Below are 22,177 nucleotides of genomic sequence, written 5' to 3' on the forward strand. Positions count from 1 at the left end.
CAGGCATTGTGCTAAATGACAGGGATACAAAGAAGGCAAAAACAGCCTCTGTCTTTGAAGCAGCCAGCGCACATTCTAATGGCAGAAACAATATGAAAACAAGATAAGTTGGAGATAATTTCCAATTAGCATTAAGGCAGATTGGGAAAGGTTTCTTGTAAATGATGGGAGTTTAGTGGAGACTTGGAAGCCAGGGAAGCAGGAGGTGGAGTTGAGGAAGAGAGCATTCCAGGCGTGAGGGCCATCCACAGAAAATGCCTGGAATCCTGAGATGGAATGTTTTGTTCGAGGAACAGCAAAGCCTCCAGGGTGATTAGATTATAGAATACAGGGAAGGAAGCAATATTTAAGGAAAATGGAAAGATAGGAAGGGACCAGGTTATGAAAGCCTTTAAAAACCTGACAGGACTTTCTGTTTCATCCTGACGGTAATGGAGAGCTGCTGGGATTTACTGAATTGGGGGTGGTGTGGGTTTGAGCAGACCCTCACCTTTAGGAAGATCACTTTCGTAGCTGAGTGGTGGATAGAACTTGAAATGTGGATATCAACTAGCCACCTACTTCAGTACTTCAGGATAGTCCAGGTGTAGGGCCTGCACTGAGATGGTGGTACCCTTAGAGTAGAGCAGAGAGCATAGAGGAGAGAAGACTGGAAGGTAGAATCAATAGGACTTAGCAACTGATTGAATATGGGAGGGGAGGAAAGGGAAGAGATTGCTTTCAATAGCAGGGAAAGCAGTGTTTTTCCTCATCTAGCAATAGTTGCAACTGATCCAGGTGTTTTCCTGATATTCCTTGATATTGTGTTCATAGAATGAGCAGTTTAGTAATGTTACTCTTGTGCTCTAGAATCTGTCTGAAAGCAAGTACATATCATGTCAGCAGAGTGTCATGGGAAGAACACTGGCTCTGAAATGGGTTGAAATCTCTACTATGTATGTGACCTTGGGCGAGTCACTTAACTTTTCTGCACCTCATTTTCTCATTTGTAAAGTGAGGCAGCTAGATTAGATAAACTCTGAGGTCCCTTCCAGCTCTAGATTTATGATCACTTAATATTGTATGAGTCTATTTTGTGGGCTGCTCCTGAACTGTTCCAATTTATAAAAAAAGTTATTCAATGTAGTTATAGTCATTGAAAATTTAATTTAATTTTAATGTTTTTTATTTGCTATTCATATAAACATATGATACAATTTTAACTTTTCTATTAACACTAAAGACTTTGGAGAAAGAAGAAAGTGAATAATACTGAAATTATATTTTGTCTCACATTAATTTCTTATAATTGCATTGGTGTGTATTCAGTGAAAGGGAAACTAAAAAAAAACAAGGAGCTAAGTTGAAATAGCTTTCTGTCTTGGCATAGTCATGTGATTGTTGTTCCTTCTCCGCCTTCGTCTCCCTTCCTAAATCCCTACTCCTAGGTTTCTAGAAAGCTTACAAGTTATGAATGTTAAGATGTTTCTAATTTGAAGAAGGTTTTTTTGAGGGGGGGGAGGTACTTAATGAATGAACTAAAACAGAATAAGATTGGGGGAAGAAGGAACAGAGCTGAGGGAGGTCAAAAACCAGATGGAAATAGAACATCCAAAAACATCCAGCAAAATGAAGTTAGAAATAATGGAATCTAAACAGAGAAATTATACATCTGCTGAGCAGCTGTGCATTCTTTATACAAAGGTTCAGTTACAGAAATAGCAATTGAAACTTTGAAAAAGAGAACATTTCCTAAGTGTATGAAGTATATATTTTTTGTGAACATTTAAGAACATTAGATTTAAAACTTTTTGGGAAGAAGTCAAGCCTTTTATTTTGTATCTAATGACTAATTATAATACCTTTAAAGTGTATATATTTTATTCATCTTTAAATAGATTGTTTTTCCCCTTCCTAACAAAGTTTGGGAGTTCTGATTAAAAAAAAAAAAACTTCACGAAGAATTACTGGACTGTTTGTACTAAATTTGGACTTGCTATTTATATCTTCCACACTGAATTATTATTCTATTATGTATTTATTATGGAGTTTTTCTTCTTGGTGATTGTAACTACCTTGGAGGGTGATGCACCACTGCCAATTTAATTGTACTTCACCTTGATTTTGCTGTACATTTTTCAGATATTCATCCCTACTGCAAACTGCAATGACACTTTTCTGCCTTTCTTAACTCTAACCACTAAATTTGCTAAAATATATTTATTTTAGGTTTTTATTCACAGTGTTTTAAAACTTGAAATTAAGAAGTATGAAAAAATATTTACTATTAATCTCTAGCAATCTATCTTTTCCACAAGCTTCTATCCCATTGACTTGAAATTTGAGACATAGCATTGTCAATAACTTAGAAGACTGTAGTTCATAAAGGTATTCATCTTTGTTCATTTGCATTGATTTTTCAATTTTGACCCATTCTTATTGGAGAGTTGGAGATAGTTTACTTGTTAATATCTTTAGGACAAATTTTGTGTTGTGTTTTAAAGTTTTATCTATTTAAAAATAGCTATGTATTTTAAAATGAATTTTATGATGTCTTAATAGTAGAGGTTAAGGTGGGAATTATAAAAGGAAACATTTTAAACTTGGAATTCCATTTTATTTATCCATGTGAGCACTTACTTTGTGTTTTACCTGGGCTATCTTCCCTTTATGCTGCCCTGTTGCTTCTATCATTGCAGCTGCTTTACCCCTCTTAATCAGGCCACTAGAAACCATGCCCTGCAGGAACTAAGCCACTTAAGTTTGGAACTGTGCTTTGGGACCGTGCTACCCTGATTGGTGAGAGTTCACTGCATCTAGAGGGTCAGAGATCCTTCTTTACCAGCTCTCTCCATGCTTTACCTCTGCCATGTTCTTCCTTTATATACCTTGGGTAAGAGTAATCAAATGAACACTTCTGTTGGTTCTGGAACGGGTGTGATGATTCCTTGTAATTCCACTCACCACAATTTCCCTGACCAAACTGCCCCCCTCTTTTTTTTGGCTTCTGCCCTCTAATTTGTGTTGTCTTTTATTAGAATGTAAGTGTCTTTCAGGAGGCAGTGTCTTTCAGTGGATTCTTTCAATTTCTACTTTGCCCTCTGATTCTGAGATATCTGGGTGATTTTCCGTTATAATTTCTTGAAATATGATGTCTCAGCCCTTTTTTCATGGCTTTCAGACAGTCTAGCAATTCTTAAATTCTCTCTCTTTGATCTGTTTTCCAGGTCACTTGTTTTTCCTATGAGATATTTCACATTTTCTTCTATTTTTTTCAGTGTTGTTTTAGACCTCTTTTATCAGGCTACTAATTCTCTTCATAATTTTCTTGCAAAGCGCTCATTTCTTTTCCCAATTTTTTATATACTACTTTTACTTGATTTAAAACATTTTTTTTCTCTTTTTAAAAATTGGTTTCTTTATCACTTCTAGGAATTCTTGTTGACCTTGTGTCCAGTCTGTCTTTTTCCTTCTTGTATATGTATTCAAGTTATTGTTTTCTCCTATATTTGTGTTGTAAGCTTCCGTTACCATAGTAACTTTTTATGAGTTCTTTTTTTGTTTGCTCATTTTCCCAGCCTACTTCTTAATTTTGTTAGTTTACTTTATTTTTTAATATTTATTTATTTACTTGGTAATTTTTGTTCATTTTAATGTTGAGCTCTGCTCATTTTTGGGAGGAGAAGGATAGGATGTCTGATCTGAACTTCTGTCTTTTTATGGCCTCCTGAGGCTTTCTTGTAAGTTTTGCATGCTTCCAAAGTGGTCTGACCCAGGGAGAGGTCAGTTCATTACCCTCTTGGTCTGAGCTTTGCAAATCCCTGACCCAGGTTTGGGTCTATTGGTTTGTGTGTGATTAAGTTTCCTATAGACTCCTGCTGGACTGGGTCAGTGTTAGCTCATGTGAAGTTCTATAGTTTCAGAACAACTGAATTGCTGTCCCTTCCTTGATTTTGGTCTCTTGTCCTAGTTTATTCCTCAGTTGATTTATGTGTGAGGGTGAAGGTTAGAACTGAGTCCTACTGTGCTTTTAGGCTCAGTGTCACACAGCTAGGTTTTGGAACTTGTTTCTTGCCCCTGTTCCCTCACTTGGTACTGGGTACTGGGTGCTACAGATGCCATATGGCACCTGTTCTTGCTCCCAGTGCTAGGACATTGGTCCCCTGGGATCTTTTTCTCCCCAGGTGTTTACTGGCCTGGTGTTCAGGCGCTGGAGTGCTCCTTACGCCTTGCGTCATTACTCTTGCCCAGCCTCCCTGCAGATCTTCCTATCCTTCTAAGTTGTTCTGAGCTGAAAAAAAGATTCACTGTGACTTTGTCTTTCCCCATCAAAATTTGGTCTGGCTCATTTTCTGTGTTGTTGTGAAGGAGGTCATGGAGGAGCTAACGCAAAAATGTTGCCTCTCATGCTGCCATTTTGACACCACCCCTAGAATGTAATTATCTTAAGAGCAGTAACTGTCTCTCTTTTATCTGCTTCCTCCAAGATTAGCACAGTGCCTAGCACACAAGAAGTGTTACTGTCTTCATTCATTTACATAAATGCAACAGTACACAGAATTACAAAGTCCCAGATTTTGACAGGACCTTTGCTTCGAGTTCTATCTCTAATATTTATAGCTGTGTGAAGCCTATTTCCTTATCTGTACAATGGGGAAAAATACCACTTGTATTACCTAGGGAAATCATAGACTGTCAGTATTTATAGACTGTCAGTATTTATAAGGGACCCTAGAAGCCAATCAATCCAGCTGATTTCTAAATCAGGATTCCCCTGCCACACATAGAACACATGATCATCTAGTCTTTCCTTGAAGACTGTCTCCCACCGTAGGGTAGCTTTCATTGCTTGCCACAAAACTTTTACTTGTATGAAACCTAGCTTTACCTCTCTGCAATTCTGACTACGTTTTAAATTTTGAACAAAAATCCTTTCTACAGATTTACTGACAAATGGTTGGTCAGTCATCTTCCACTTAAAGACTTTTAGTGAAAGGAAGCCTCTCTTTCCCCTCAGTCTATTCCATTTTTGGACAACTCTGGTTGTTAGCAAGTTTTTCTTTATATCAAACCAATGTCTGCCTCTCTGCAGACTTGAATGACGAGATTGATTGCTCCTGGGATCTGTTCCTCCACACCAGGGGTCTCTATAAACTTCTTTGTGCACTTCTGTTGGGTAAAAAAAAATGCACAAACACCAGATACATGCATGTTTATTTGTAAATTACACATGTTCTTCCATACTCGCATGTACATTATAAAACTCTACACACAAGGATTAAAATGAAATAAGGTCTCTTTTAAGCAATAATTTTTTTTTAATTAATGGTACAAAGAACCTTTTTGTGAGGGATTTAAGGAGGCCTGTCCTCTGCTTCTGTGGCAGGGTCAGGGGAAGTGTAGGAGTTTAACTGGACTGGGGCGGGGGTGACTGCTTCCCTCCTTGCCTGCAAAAGAGGGCCTCGAAGGCTGGGGTAGAAGAGAGCAACCAACAGAGGGGCAAGCAAGGGTGCAAAGGTCAGCTGCTCCTCTGCTCAATTGTATTTTCTTTATGCTCCAGTAGAGCCCCTCACCTTAGGGGTGCACAGCGTGGCCCCTCCCCCAGGACATCATTGCAGTGGTTCTCACATATTTTGAGTATTTTTCTTGCCATGAGGAATTGCCATACCCTGTGGGAGAGTTGAGAGCCTTGTGCTTGTGCTTGTAATTACAAATGTGAGCTTCATACAGTTCATTGCTTTGTTAAAGAAACTTATGCCTCTCAGGGTGCCAGAGCCAATGTGTCAGGGCCTGCTCTGTGGCAACCTTAGGGTACTAGATAAAGAAGCACTGGACATGGAATCAGGAATTTCTGGGGTTGAATCCCACAACAGACCTTTACTAGGTGTGTGAGTGAGCCTGGGCAAATCATCTAACCTCTCTGAGCCTCAGTTTCCTCATCTGTAAAATGGAGATAGTGAAAGTAACTACATTATAATATTATCATGAAGATCAAATGATAGCCTACGTTAAGTGTGTTTGATAAAGCAGTATATATATATTAGAGCTATAGATGTGTTTTTTTCTTTACCTGTTTCTTCCTGTCCAAGCAGATAAATACATGTATTCTCTATTTAGTCATAGGAACATAGATGTAGTGCCAAAAAGACCATTTAATATTTGAGTGAAAAAGTTCCTAAAGAAAGCTATGAGTAAATGCTACTTGTGTATCAGTAAGCAAAGATTCATCAAGAGCTTGCTGTTTCTGTACTTTGCTAAGTGCTGGGGATACAAAGATAAGCAAAATCCAAATAGGACCACCCCTCCCCCTACACATGCACATGCACAGACACATGCACACACATGCGCACACGCATGCACACACACACACCCCTTACCTGGAGGAGTTTGCTTGGGAGGGGAATGGGAGCAAAGAAGAAGAGGGTGCTCAGAATATAACTCCTTTCTTAGACTTTTTCCAAGTTGAATATAATATCATAAAAAATTCTACTCTCCCACATTTAAACCTTATTCCTTATTCAAACATTGTTGGTTACTCTTTTTTTATTGTGTAAAATGCTTCCATTTTTATATCACACCAGTATTTGTCTCTTGAGGTTTTCTTTTTTGTTTGATGATGAGCGTCCTCTCCATGGCTGAGACAAATATGCCATTTTTCCATTTTTATGATTTTATTCTATTTAGATTAGTGATCTGTTTTATTCTGATTATGGTGTAAGATGGATTCAAACACATTCTTTTGTACAGCTTTCCAAATTTCATTGAACAGTGATTCTGTTTCCCAGTGAATTTTGAGTGTGATCATCAAACATGAATATTTTGCATTAACTTGGTTCTATATCTTGATTTTTTTCGGGTCATATTTTGTACCTCTTAAGAATTTATAGGGTTATTGAATTTAGAGTTCTAAGAGACCCCCAAGATTATCTCGGTCAACTCCTCCCCCTCATTTTATGGATGAGAAACTGAGAATCAAAGACTTTAAAAGAGACTGCTTGCTGCCCTGGGTCACACAGGTGGGAAAGTGCAGAGCTCATAGCTTAGTTGTGGTCCTCTGGTTCTAGAACCACTTCTCTTTTCATTCTACTGACCCCCTCTCCCAAATTGTTACTTGGAGAAGGAGGAGGAGAATGATGATGGTAACTATGACACAGACCAAGAGTAATAACTTGTTTTTTTTATCATGTTCTATTTTGTATTATCATTATTGGTTGTATATGTTGTACTTAACATTTCAACTCTCTGTTATACAGGCTATAATGATAGCAATCTTGTCTTTTTAAAAAATATCTCCCTCACTTCCTTAGACTGTTTGACAGAGTAGAGTACTTAATAAATATTGGTTGAGATGAATTGGATGGCATCCTCCATTTGAGTGTCCAGTAGGACATGTTTCTTCGTCTTTCTCGGTGTTTGTCAGGAAATTCGAGCTACTTCTCCTGTGTTCCAGAAATAATGTATAAAGTTTGAACAATGAGATTGATATTTTAGGGCTCATGTAACTTGAAGTTAGGGTAGCTAGGTGGCACAATGAGTAGAGTACTGAACGTGGAGTTAGGAAAACCTGAGTTCATATACAGGCTAAGGCACTGACTAGCTGTATGATCCTGGGCAAGTCAGTTAACCTGGTTTCACTCAGTTTCCTCATCTGTAAAATGAGCTAGAGAGGAATTGGCAAAGCTCTCCAGTATGTTTGCCAAGAGAGTCCCAAATGGGGTCATGAAGAGTCAGATATGACTGAAAATGACTAAACAACCTGAAGTTAGATCACAATTATAGTGTAGGTTGGCTCTAAAAGCTTGGATTTGAGTTTAAATTTTAAAAATAGCTGAATCAAAGGAAGACTGACTTTAGTTTTAGAGTTAAGATCTGTGATATCTTAACAGAGCATTAAGTTGCCAATCTGAAAAAGCAGCCAAGTATTTAAATTCTGCAGAATTTGTAATGCAAATTACAGATAGTAAGAGTGAAAATTTTTATGTTACTAAGTGAAAAGGACCATTGACTGGAAGAAAAATGGTAAGTTTTTTTTTTTTTTTAAAGAGTGGAGTTGTGTGAAGAGTGGTCGAAAGAGCATTAGACTGTGAATTCAGAGCCTAGGGAACACTTAAGTCAGGCTGAGTAACCTTGGGCAAAACCTTCACCATTTCTGGGACTTAGTTTCCATGTCTGAAAAACGAAGGAATTGGACTGGGTTTTTTCTAAGGTGTTTTCATTTCAAAATGTGTGCTTTACTTGAGGCTTTGAAGGATGACTAAACGTCTTTAAATTCAGCATCTAAAAAGATCTTAACGAGTCAGGGATAAATATAAAGTCCCGTTCAGAATCCTTGCATGGTACAAAGTGTGTATATATGTATGAAAAATGTTTTTAGAATAAGTTCTTGGATTTTGGTGTGCTAAAATCTAGAGACCAGTCCATCCATGATCTCATTGATAATGGCACTTTTTAGACCCCATTTGCTATGTAACTTTAGGCCATAGCCTCTTGAAAATCTATCTCAGGGATTCCACTCAGCATGCCAGGATGCTTTCTAGTTCTCTTGACATTGGTCTGCTACCCAGTGCTACTCTGACTGGCCAGCCCCTCTTTTTCTCTTGTCCTTCATTTTCTAGCCATCTCTGGTATATCTCATGATGTGCTCTGGCAGACTTTTGCCTTCTGTGTGTCTCTCCATGCCTGATGATTGAGACTGTGGCATTCTGTGATTTAAAGCTGTATAGCATCACCAGAAGCATAGTGGTATTAAAAATATAGGTCTCTATTTTAGGGAGAAACAACATCATTAAAAGAACTGATTGCTAGTAAGTATTGCCACATGGTGGCCAATAAGCCTAATAGGATCTTAGGCTGTATTAATAGAAGTGTAATGGTGATGCCTAGGCCTTTGGATAAAGAACTGAGGTCTTGAAAAGGAGCAGAAATAGAGCTGTTGGCTTGAATGCCACCTTCTATATAAAACCTATCCTAATTATCTCCAACAGCTAATAGTTTCCCTTAAAAAAAAAAATCACTTTTTATTTGAGTATGCTTATATATGTACATAACTGTGTCTTCCTATAGAATGTATGGCTCTTGAGGGCAGGAGCTATTTAATCTTTGTCTTTGTATCCCTAGCACCTAACACAGTGATTTATACACAATCATTTAATACTTTATTGATTAATTTTAAGGATTATCCTGTAAAACTTTTTTTGGGGAGTGCTGAAGATGGACATCTGAGGAATAGGTGGAAATGAAGCAAGCAGATTTGGGTTTGCTACATAGTAATCACTCAATAAATGGTTATTGACTGACTGGCTTGCAGTAAGGAAAATTGTCCTAATAAGTAGAACTCTAACCAAACTGGATTCTCCTCATTCTAGGGGTTACAAATTTACTTTCACTGGAGGTCTCTGAGCAGAATTATGGTTGGTCATTGCATTTATCAATGTTCTTAAGGCTTTCAAAGGTGTTTGTCTTTACAGTGTTGCAGGTAGCTGAATTATTCTTAAGCTCCTGTTACATTCTAGAGACTGTTTTTGATGCTGGGGGGAATAAGACAAAAGTGAAACATTGCCTGCCCTCAGGGAGCTTACATTCTGTGGGCTAGGAAACAAGTACATAAATAATTATAGACAAAATCAGTTCAAGGCACATTTTTGGTGGCTTGGACCAGCTTCTGGAAGGATCAAGAAGGATATGGAAGGTGATGGTGGGAACTTGGCTGATACTGAGAGGAAAGGAGGAGGAGGGAGGACACTCGAGGTTTTTGGAACAGCCAGTACAAAAGCTCAGAAATGCATAAACGAAAAAAAAATTTGTGAAGAGTTTACTGTGTAAGTACTGGAGATAGAAATAAAAGAAAGCAAGATGATCTCTGCATGGGAGGAGATTACATTTTAATGGGGGAACACATCACATAAAAGGAAACCAGAAGCTAGGCTTAAGGAAAGGTGCATGTAACATGGTTTGGAAATGTCTGGGGAGTGATATGGAAGCCTGGTTTTGGGCAAGAGATGACAAAATCTCACCCACTGGAGCTCTGCATGAGGAAAATGAGATTGAGGGGCATAGAGTGCACACAGCATCATTTGGAAGTAATCAGAGATGAGAGATAGGTTGTTCGGGAATTTCAGTAGAGGAGTGGTTTTTAAAGGCCCTCATAACCTAACTTCTTCCTACCTTTCCAGTCTACTTTCACCTCACTCTCTGCCACAGATTCTTCAGTCCAGTGATATTGGTCTCCTTGCTGTTTTCTGAACACTATACTCTCTTGTCTCTGGGCATTTTATCTTGCTGTCCCCTATGTTTGGAAGGCTCTCCGCTCCTCATGTTTGCTTCCTGGCTTCCCTTAACTTCAAGCTAAAATCCCATCTTCTACAGGAAACCTTTTTTAAACTCTCTTAATTTCAGTACCTTCCCTTTATTATTTCCTATTATCTTGTACATAGCTTGTTTGTAAATATTTGTTTGTCTGTTGTCTCCCCATTAGATTGTAAGCTTCTTGAGGGTCGACTGTCTTTTGCCTCTTTTTGTATCTGTAGTGCTTAGCACGATGCCTGGCACATAGTAAGCACTTACTGACTCAATGGAACCTTAATCCCCTAAGGGGATTAAGGAGAAAGGGAGTTGTGAGGAAGAGTCATTTAGCATAGACAACTTTTTCAAGAACTTTATTATTTTAAAGGGTAAGAAAGAGATGAGACTAGATAGGATAGAAAGGCCAAGGAAAGCTTTTATACTATTAAGGAGATTGGAACATGGAGCATGATTCTTGACACACGGGAAGAAATCTATTCGTGATAGATATTGTAGAGGTGGTAGAGTCAGGGGGAGGGTGGGATCCTGGCAAGGAGATTTCTGGAGCAGAACTCTGGAAGACAGGGAAGGAGATTGGACTTGGACCCCAGGTAAAGGGAGTACCTTTACCATGGAGTAGGATAGCTATTCTATGACTAGAAATTTAATTCTTGATAATTTCCTAATTCTTCTGGAGTGAGTACCTTGTCAAATTTTGGTTCTGAGTAGCCTAGTTAGCTAAGTGGAACAGTGGATAGAGTGCCAGACCTAGAGTCAGGAAGTCTTTCTGAGTTTAAATCTGGCCTCAGTCACTTACTAGCAGTATGACCCAGGGCAAGTCATTTAACTTTGTTTGCCTCAGACCTCCCTCATTTGTAAAATGAGCTGAAGAAAGAAATGGCAGACCACTCCAGTGTCTTTGTCAGGAAAACTCCAAATGGAATTCATGAAGAGTTGGACATTACTGAGAAACATCAAGCCTACTTTTCTTTTTCTCCGAAACCTTTGAAATCTGTGATCCCCAAATTGGAAGGTTGATTTATACCCAGCTTTTCTGTTCTCTATTACAAATTCCAAGCTTACCCCAAGGTTCCACCTTTTCCACCCCAGCAAACAAGTACCTCCTTGTTGAGAATAAGATAAATAAGATATAGGATAAAAGTTCCCATTATTGATTCTTTCATTTTTTGAAGGATGAAGTTATTATTAAGGAGTGAGGAGGAGAGAGAGAGGGAAGGGAAGGGAGAGAGTAGAGAAGGAAGGAGGAAGGGAAGAAAGGAGAAAGATGGGGAGGGAAGGACAGAGAAGGAACACAAGGGTTAGAGGAAAGGAAAGAAGAGAGAGAGAGGAGAGAGAGTGAGAGATATTTCTCATAGCTCTTACGTTTCCTTTGTTTCCCCAGATGTCTTGTCATGTACTTTGATAACAATATCATTTCAGTTTCTGCTTTTGTTGATCAAATATACAACCTCCTTCCCCCCCCCTTTTTTTTAACCTGTCCTGTTCCTTTTGAATAAGATATGCTTTTTCAGGCCCTGATTCTAGTCATGGGGCTTATGATACCAAGTCTTAGTGACACCCATGAGGGCAAATTTGCCTTCTTGTATTAAGATCTCTAGTTTATCTTGCTATGTTATGCATTCTTTCTGCATTACAGTGTAGACATCTGAGGCTGTGAATTTTATGATTGGTTTTTTTGGTGAATCTTAGATTCATGATTTAAAGGCTTCTGCACATATGAGGTACTAACCAGGAGGGTAAAAGAGTTGTGGTTGATAGCAGTGGGTCTCGTCACTGGCAGCAGTGTTAATGGACTGTTTATCAGTTTTAGTGTTGAGTTGTCATCTTACAAAGTTTATGTGTATTTTCTCCATTCAGGGCAGAAACCTTGTAAAAAATGTTTTAAATGAATTAAGATAATTTAATAACATTCCTAAATAGATAATTTTGGGTAGTTTGTATACTTCAAACCATTAGGAGTATTGTATATTCTGGAAACTGGTGAATTTCATTTTTAAGGATTCAAGTGTGCTTATCAGTTTGTACAGTGATAGCACAGATTTTCTGTTTTGAGCAACGCTGCCATTACTGCTCTTGATTTAGAGTGCCAAAGTATGGTTAAAGGGTTGTTTAGGCTACTTATGTTATTTTATTAGGTTTTTTGGGGGAGAGGCAGCCAGGGTTAAGTGACTTGCCCAGGGTCACATGGCTAGGAAGTGTCAAATGCCTGAGACTGGATTTCAGCTCAGGTCTTCCTGATTTCAAAGCTGGTGCTCTATCCACTGTGCCACCTATTGTCCACTGTCCCATTTTATTAGTTCTTAATGTGTAGAATCTGTTTCTTATGTTCAATAGTTGTATGACATTACAGAGTATTGAAGTATTCAGAGTATTGAAAACGTAGAGCATGAAAGAGCCTTTGCTCCACCACTAACTGTGACCTTGGCTAAGTTAAGTAACATCTGTTTGTTTTCTCATCTTAAGAATGGAGATTATATTAATGCTAGCTAGTGTATGTAAATATTAAGCAAAGCTGTAAGCATTATATAAAAATGTGAGCTATTGTTACTTATAGCTTTCTTGTTTACCTCCTCAAGGATCCAATGAAATAGTGACAATGAAAGTGTTTTAAAAAGTGTTAAAAGTTATTTAAGTATAAGATTGTATTACTATCAAAATATAAAACCAGAAGATAATCATTTGTTAAGAATGATTATTACAGTAGCCTTTGTATACTTTCTAATCATCACTTGGTATTCAATTACTGGATATTTTTTAGATCTCATGTTATTGCTATTTAGTATTTTTAGTTTCATTTATCTGCTTTCCTTACCTAGGCACTTTCAAAGTTATTGATAGTTACTTGGAGATAATTTGAACCGAAATCCTTATTTGCTAGGTTTATTCGTAGTTTGTACTATTTTTGTGAATACTTTTCTGCCTTATTTGAATCTAAATTCTGACTTTAAAGTTGAAGAAAAACATGATCAAATCTTTGTATTAGGAAGATTTAAGCTTCTCAGCTGAGGAGCTCCTCAGATAGAATTCAGTTCTGAGCAGCAGACATTTTATTCAAGTAATACATTGAGCATATACTTACAAATGTTGTGTTTCTATGTAGTTTATTTTTGATACTAAAGTATCACTGAGTTAAGTAAAAATCACATTTCAAAGATTTGATTTGTTGGATTTTTTTGCCTTAAGCTGTAGCTGTGGAGAGATCTTCCCCTCCAAGCAGTGCTGAGATGCCATTTTGAGAGGTTAAATTACTTTCGAAATGTTGCCATGAAGGAGGAGGGGATGGAAAGAGATCAAGTTACACATTCTTCCTTCCAGAGCCTGCCCCTGTACTTGAAGGCTGGAGACACCCTGGCTAGGCTGAAAGAGACATTTGCCACAATTTTCTTTAGCCCTGCCCCCCACTTAGGGGACTAGAGACCTAGAGATTTTCATCAACAGAGGCCTGTAAAAGGGAAGCAGGGAACCATGTAGAAATTAAAATAAAGCTTTCCCTCCTTCAAGTTTTTACTTTTCTTTTTCTCTTTAAAGGTTTTTGTTTGTTTTTTGCCATTCATAGATTACCATTCTTTGCCTGAGGCTTTTGTCAACTGAGTGAATTTTGAAGAGTTTCCTTCCATTTTCATGGGAATTTGTATGATATATAGATTTATTTTTCTCTGTCAGAAGTTTAAATGTAAAGATGGGTTCATCTGTATTATTTTACTTGGAGTTAAATGTAGTCTTTAATGTGTACGTCTATTTAAAAATAAGTTTACTGAAGTATGTTGTAAGTTGGATTTGTGTGATTTGGAGTTGTATGGAAGGTTTTAGGGAGGGTATATTTAGTAGTAATGGAAGAAAGGTCCCTAAATCAATAAAATTATCTTTCCTCTAGTGTTAGTTAGAAACTTTTTCAAAGAATCCTTTAAGTCAAGTAAAAAAGGCTTTCAAAGATATTAGGTTCACATTTACACACTTCAGTTTTGATTCATTTATATATTACTTTTCAGATCACACAGGGTGTTGTTTCCTGGCTAGAGTACAAAGGAATTTGCTTTTCTTGCCCTTCAGAAATAATTAAAACAATTTGCAGTATATTAAAATACTTAATACTCATTTAGTTTCTAACTAGGGTTTGTTTCCTGGGCGAAAATCACTAAATGTTATTTTTGAATCTTTATACCACAGAACTTGTCCATCTAAAAATGTGTTAGGCTTTTCTAATTCCATTTCTACGTAATTTGATTTATGAATTTTTATTGTTATTATGCATTATCTTATACTTAAATCCTATCTCAGTGTGGTGAGATACCTATCATGGTGTGGCAGTAAGCCTGGGTTTTGAACGTCATCTCTGGCTATTCTATAAAACTGACCAGGGCCCAGTGATTGGGTGAATGAATGCCTTTTTATTGGAGGGACCAGCCTTAGTCAAGCTTAAAGTAGCTCATCATCTGGTTAACTTTGATATAATGGGTTATACACGTCGATGAAGGGAGTACTTTCACTGATTGAGTTACAGATCCTTTAAGACTTGAAAGTATTATTAATAATTACTTAAGTTTTAATGAAACTGTTACAATGAATGATACTTTTGGTAGTTTCATTGAAACACTAAGTGATACTATTATTGCGACTGTATAAATTCATTCTCTGATAATGGGTCACATTTATATAGTAATTTATGGCTTAAAACACATTCCTCAGAACGGCCTTGTGAGATAGTAAACGTAGTATTATCCCCATACTGCTGATGAAGAAATTAAGGCTCTCATAGAGCCTTAGACAGGATCAAGTAAGTATTGGAGTTAGACTCTGAATCTAGGCAAAGGGAGTCTTTCCACTAGATTGTGTTGCTTCAAGCTCCCTATGGCAATTGGGGAGTATATCTTCTTAATTTTGGATTATTTTCACAGCATGCTCTTTACTGCATTGTCCAGGACATAAATTCAGGTGCAGTTACTATAATGGTGTATTCCAAGGATTAGAACTGGAATAAAGCAGGTGATATAGATTTAATTTATTTCTTAAGTTCCTACTCTGTTTCTAGCTATTTGCAAAAGAATGCCCTTTGGCACATTTAGAAATTTTTCTCTTACTACCTTACTAGTTTCATACATTTCTCCCTAAGCTCTGGCCAAATGAATCTACTCTACTTGTACAAGAAAACAACCTCTCCCTTTGTGTGGTGTGTTCTCCCCTGCTTTCTGTTACTTTAAATGTCACTCTTTAGATCTTAACTCAAATCCCTTTTCTCCCAAGAAACTTTTTCTTCTTGCCTTAGCCTATGGTGAGCAGGCTTCTTAATTCCTAACATTTTTTGTTCATTTGGAATTTAGGATGTGCTATTTCGTCCTGGTAGTTTTCTTTTAGATAGGTAGATATATGTGTATGGTTTTTTGTTTAGCCATTTTCAGTCATGTCTGACTTTTCTTAATCTCTTTTTGAGGTTTTCTTGGCAAAGTTATTGCAGTGGTTTGACATTTCCTTCAACCCATTTTATGGATGAAGAAACTGAGGCAAACAGGGTTAAGTGACTTGCCAAGGATCACGATACAGCTGGTATCTGAGACCAGATTGGAACTCAGATATCTTTGTTTCCAAGGCCAGCATTCTCTATTGTATTACTTAGCTCCCTGTAGTTATATATGTGTGTATACATTCATACATACATGTTATACACCTGTGTATGTAATATATAATATATCTTATCTTCACATGTACATTTTTGTATCTCCAGTAACTATTAGACTTTCCCACACACTGTCCGATAGTGCATGCAATAGTACACTAGTAAATATTTGATTTGAATTGGCTCATCTTATTTAGTTTATCACATCCTTTAAATTTTATTTAATTTTTGTTTTTATACAGTCTTCTTCTACGTATCCAAATGCAATCTTTTCTTCTTCCCTCCCTAGACAGTTGAGCTTTATAATAAAGAATTAAAAAAGAGAGAACAGAAAGCAGTCTGGTGAAATTAACTGGCTTACAGCACCTAAGTGTGACAGCACATGCACAAAGTTCACTCCTAGTCATTTGCTTATGAAGAGGAGGGAGAGAGGTGCTTGTTCACTGGTTTTTTTAGAGGCAGGCTTAGTCATTATCAAATTACACAGCACTCAGTGGAGTTTAGTTGTTCTTTCTGTTTACATAGTCATAGTTTATAGTCTTCTAGTTCTGCTTACTTCTTTTTATATCATTTCGTATGTCTTCCCATTTTTCTCTTAATTCCATCATACTCATCATATTTTGGTTAGCCATTCCCCAATCAAAGAACATCTACTTTGTTTACATTTCTTTCCTACTACAGAAATGCTGCATTTAATATTTTGTTGTAATAGGGATCTTTCTTTTTATCTTTAACTTTTTTTTTGGAAGTATATACCCAGCAATGAAATCTCTAGGTCAAAAGTTATGGAAATTTAATCACATTCTTAGCATAATTCCTAATTATTTTCCAAAAGGATCAGACCAATTCACAGCTCCACCAACAGTGTATTAATAGATTTGTCTTTCTACAACCCTTCTAATATTGGCTACTCCCATGTTTTGTCATCTTTGCAGGGTGTAATATGAAACCAGGAGTTATTTTAATTTTCATTTCTTTTATTAGTGATTTGGGGCAGTCGTTTACATGACTGTTTACAATTTATAAATCTTTTTAGATCTGTTCTATTAATCTCCTTTAGTTATTTATGTATTAGGGAATGGCTTTTGATTTTTGGTTCACTGTTTTTAAAGAATAGTTTGTAGAAGTGAAAGATTATCATATTTTAGGATTTTGGCAGATCTTTCATTAATAATTATCTTTTAACAGTCTCAAGAGATATTGAACTCTATTAATTGTAAAACTTGAGGGTCCTTTTTAGGACCTATATTTTTCAAAATAATCAGGTTTTTAGTTTGAATGATTAGTTTTTCCTTCTTAGTGTTCAAATCTCGTTAATGTTTCTTATATATGAGAGTATTGCTATAAGAAAAAGAACATTTTATGCCAATATTAAAATGATAGATGAAGATAATATGTAATGGAAATCGCTATTGTTACATTTTTGTTTCATGCCTATATTAAAATTCAGTAGGAAGATTTGCATATTTGTAAATGGTACCCTGGATAAAGGGAGGCAGACACTGTGAGGGTATAGTGAACTGTAGAGTCAGGGATCTGAATTTAAGTTCTGATTCTGGCATTTAGCTTAGTGGTCATAGGCAAATCTATGAACTCACAGTGCCCTTGGCAACTTTCAAAGACTAGGATTTACAAAGGAGTTGATATTCTCTCTTCTTGTATTCCAGGGACTGTGCTGAGTCTTGAGGATACAAAGATAGAAGCACAATTGTCTCTGCCCTCCAGGAGAACAGGCACTGGAATAGGTTTAACTTCTAATAGATTACACAACAGGTATATAATTGGTATTGTGGCAAGGTTTCTTCACTGTAAATCCCTACTCAGATCAAGTCACAGGTGCTTGTCCTCGTGCCCCTCCCCCCCAAAAAAGGACTAAGGGAAGTTTTTCATTTTTGGAACAAATTTAGTTAGCATAGTTTATTTGAAAAGATCTTATGAAATTACCATTTTATGTTAACCAGAAGTGATTGATCAAATTCATATTTGACATATTTTTATGTACTTTTGTGTAATTATTATTGTATGCTACTTTTTGTGTTGAGTTCATTGTTTCACATTACAGTGCTTTTCCCTGTTATGTTATACTTTTTCCTAGGATAAAGTCATCCATTTTGGCATTCACTTTGAATAATCTCTGGGACATTAAGGACATTTTTTTTCTTTGAGTAGTTGGCCTGTTGACCCTATTTTCTAAAAGTGGGTTATTATTAATTTATTTTTAAAAAATCAGCATTTAACTCATACTTTGATATTGAAAACTTTGAGTTTTAACCAACTATTTTCCTCCAGTCATTTCCTAAATGGAATTGATTTTTGTCTATTCTTTCATTTTATAAATATATAATGAGCTTTAATTATTTAAAAAGTCAGTGAGCCTTGAACTTATATAGCTTATAGGGGACTTTAATTTGACTTTTTATAAATGTAACAGTTTAAATTTATTTTGTTATAGTTATGATTTACTGGAGAATGACATTTTAAAATATTTGATAACTAAAGAACTAAATGTAGAGCCTTAAATAGTCACACTATTTAAAATACTGACATTTTTATTTCAATTTACTGAGATATACTAGTAGTGTGAGGGCAGGGAATATTATAGTCTTCTTATTCCCAACAGGGCATATAGTGCTTTGTATAAAATAGTAGGTGTGTAATAAATAGTTATGGATTGAATTTCAGTGCTTGTTCTTTATTTTCATAATCATTTGTGGTATTCATATGCCATGTTCCTTCTCATTTTAAAAATTATTTCCCTTGAGATTCTTGACTTTTTTTTCTGTAGATGAATTTCATCTTTATTTGTTTTGAATTCTCCCTTTTCATTTTCCAAATGAACAATTTGATTTTCTTCTCTTTTTCGGTTGGTTATTGTTCAGTTGTTTCATGATCCCCTTTGAGGTTTTCTTGGCAAATATACTGGAGTGGTATGCTGGAGTGCTTTCCTCCTCTAGCTCATTTGACAGATGAGGAAATTGAGGCAAAAAGAATTAAGTGACTTGCCCAGGGTAACCCAGCTAGTAAGTGTGTGAGGCCAGATTTGAACTCAGGAAGATGAGTCTTCCTGATTCTAAGTTCACTGTCTTGTCTACTGTGCCAGACAGTGCTAATTTATTGGGAAGTTTTTTCTTCTGACATCACACCCAAATTTGTTTCCTTTGCAGCTTCCACCTCTTGCTTCTGGTTCTACTGTCTCAGGCCAAAAAGAACAGTTTTAATCCCTCTTTCATACAAAAACCTTTCAGGTACTTGAATATAGCTGTTTTTTCTTCTCCGAGTCTTCTCTTTTCCAGGCTACATATCGTGTTCCTTCAACGAATTTTCATATGACATGAACTTTAAGAATTATCAATAATCCTTAGTTTTAAAATATAGTGGTATTTTCCAACCCAGTCAATTCATGCTGACTTATATACTAACCCCCCAGGTCACCCTCTTTGGAGATTGTTCAGTACCTTCCTCTCCATTTTTCTCAAATCTTGCCCCTATAGTAAGAGACTTTAGCATTCATGTTGATGCTCCCTCCATCTCCCTAACTTCCTAAGTTCTCAGCTTCCATAAAATTCCATGACATATTCCCTTTATTCCATCTCAGCCACACATAGGGATATCCAATCACTCTCTGGACCCCTCAGCATTATCTATAGGTATTCCATTTCCTCCACCTTTCATTCCAGTTGACCCTTTGTCTTGTAACTCATAAAACTCATTCCTTGCCTTTATCATCAATTATCTAATCTCTCCACCTCTTAGTACTTTCTCTGACCGTTATTCTTGGTATGACCTCATTTTGGTTTCTCCAGTCTTGACCTTTTAGTTAGCCATTTTAATTCTCCACTGCCCTTTGTTTTCACATCTCTTGTCCCCTTGTCGTATTGCCAGTTTATCTCTTGCCAAACTATTAGCCCACTATCAAGCTCTTTTCTTTCCACTCTTAGATTTACTGATTGGAATTGTAGGTAGTTATACAACTTGGCACTTGGCATATTTTAAATTCTTTTGTTCCTATTAGTCCTATTGACTCCCTGTCTTACTTCAAGCCTTATTTCTTCCTCAAGCATCCTGAGCTCTCTTTCCCTCTCTTAGTTGAGTTCACTGCCTCTTATTGAGAAAACTGAGGCCCTTCACAGACAGGTCCTCTGTTCCTCTCTTTTAGATCTCAGACTGCTTGGCATCATCTTTCACTCTCTTCTTTTCCTCCAATTTCTGACCTCCTGGTGGCTTGGTATGGAAATTTTTTTGCTTGATTATCATGTCTTTACAAGGGTATTGTTTTTCTTTTTTCTTAGTGGGGGCAGAAGGGTGAGAATGAGAGAAAATAAGTTGTAGTTAATTGAAAAAATAAAAAATATACAAAAGAGAACAGTAGGGAGTTCAGAAGGAAGCAGACCAGCTTGACAACTTGTAGGTAAGGAAAAAACATGTTGCACTTGCTATGTACTTTTTTTTTCCGAAGTAAACTGTATGTAATAAAGATTCATGGTTTTACAGTCTCTTTTTCTTCTCTATTTTGTATATGGAATGTTTTGTTTTCTAGAGTTCATTAAATATCAAAATAAAATAAATAAAATTAAGAAAAACAAAACAATGAGGTGACCCTTTTTACAAAGGCCAACCCCTCCACATATGCACTTCATCCCAGCTCCTCTTTTTCTCCAACAGCTAGCATCATTAAGTGTCCCCCCCCTTAAGTCTTCAATGCTTCCATATCAACCAGTTTTATCTCTACTGCCTATATACCCAACTCCTCACAGATCCTACCATACCCTTAAAACTATTATTTTAGATATCTCCCCTCTCTTTCTCAGCCATATTCCTTGAAAAAAATCTCTTTACAATTTTGGCCTCTGCTGTAAGTGCTAGCATTTCTTTCCACCCTGGAACTCAATCCAGAACTACACTGGTAGCCATAGGATAAAAGGGACCGGATCACAGTTAAAAGGCCAGAAGGAGCACTAGTATTTGTGACTGCAGGGGAGCAGGAGCCCTTTTGTTGTTGCGGTTGCTCCAAAATTTGATTTGAGGAATTCTTTCAAAGTTGTTTGGAGGGGAATGTTGGAAGAGTTCAACTGGGGCCCAGCCTGTACTCTGCCATCTTGGCTCCTCCCAAAAAGTTCCCAATGATCTCTTAATTACTAAATCTATTTATTTTTCAATGCCAATTCTTCTCAACCTATCTGCTGCATTTGACATTGTGGATGCCTCATTTTCATGGATATTCTTTCCTTTTGGGGTGATACTACTCTCTCTATTCTTCTCCTCCCTGTAGCTGAAGGGATGTTTCTCACCTTGCTTCATAAAAGGACTACTAGAACTGGTCTATAGAGGGCAGAGGGAGCACAATAATATCAGGTTATTCTGAGCTTTAGCATTTGAAACACTTTTTATAGGCTTGTCTTACATTTTCATTCTCTGTTGCATGTCCTTTTTTTCCATTTCTTTTTAAAATCTAAGTTAGTGAATTACCCCAGCATTTATGTCATTCTCTTCAGACAAATCTTGTTTCACTGGAATTATTTCCCTTTGTGTCTTCAGAATTTTACTCTTGAGAATGTCCAATCCTTCCTGGGCTGACTTCCTCTTAGCTTTTTAGTCTATGAGAGCCTACCTATCTTCTGAACCATTTGCAATCTGCTTTCCTAGAACCTAGGATACATTTCAGACTATGCCCGGATTTCCTCTCTTCTATCTCAAATTCTAGAAGAGAGAGGCCAGGGTTTCTATCATTTCCAACCTGGCAGTCATTTTCTTCCTGTTAGTGAGAATCAGATCCAGAATAGAATTTGCCTTTATTGGTTCTTCTATCTTTTGAAAGATGAAGTTAATTCAGAAATAATTAGGTACTCTGCTTTTGGCAACAAAGGAGAAATTCCAGTAAACATCTGGATAATGGAAGTCCACTGTCTCTCCAAATCATGGTTTAGTGCCAGACTTGTGGTATATGTCCCAAACTCCTCATCTTTTTGCCCTTTCTGCCCAGGTAGTCTTTAGTATGCTTTGGTGAAAAAAAAAATAAGGTCCATTTCTCCCTCCATTGAGCTTCACCCAGATAACCTTCTATCATACTTCCCCCCTCTGATTTCTGAATTTCATCATTTATGTGTACCTTCTTAATATGATTTATATCCCACCTGATGTAGAAATACATTATAGCTTGATGTAAATATAAATATAAAATGACTTATATGGTCTACTAGTTTGAACACAAAATTAGTGAACATTTAAGATTAGATTCTAGTTGGCCATTTTCTTGCCATATGACCCTGGAGAAATTATGCAGTCTGT

General features: G+C 36.8%; 1 protein-coding gene across 1 annotated transcript in view; it reads left to right on the top strand.

Annotated features, from left to right (window-relative positions):
- Window positions 1–315: 315 nt before the first annotated feature.
- BMPR1A (bone morphogenetic protein receptor type 1A) overlaps window positions 316–22,177 on the top strand; it is a 104,665-nt gene continuing 82,803 nt past the window's right edge. The window contains exon 1 of the mRNA XM_072628565.1: window positions 316–428. The gene's annotated coding sequence lies outside the window, so the exon portion shown is untranslated. The remainder of the gene's footprint in view (window positions 429–22,177) is intronic.

The sequence above is a fragment of the Notamacropus eugenii genome, chromosome 1, assembly GCF_028372415.1.
Source record: "Notamacropus eugenii isolate mMacEug1 chromosome 1, mMacEug1.pri_v2, whole genome shotgun sequence".
Classification (NCBI taxonomy): Eukaryota; Metazoa; Chordata; class Mammalia; order Diprotodontia; family Macropodidae; genus Notamacropus; species Notamacropus eugenii.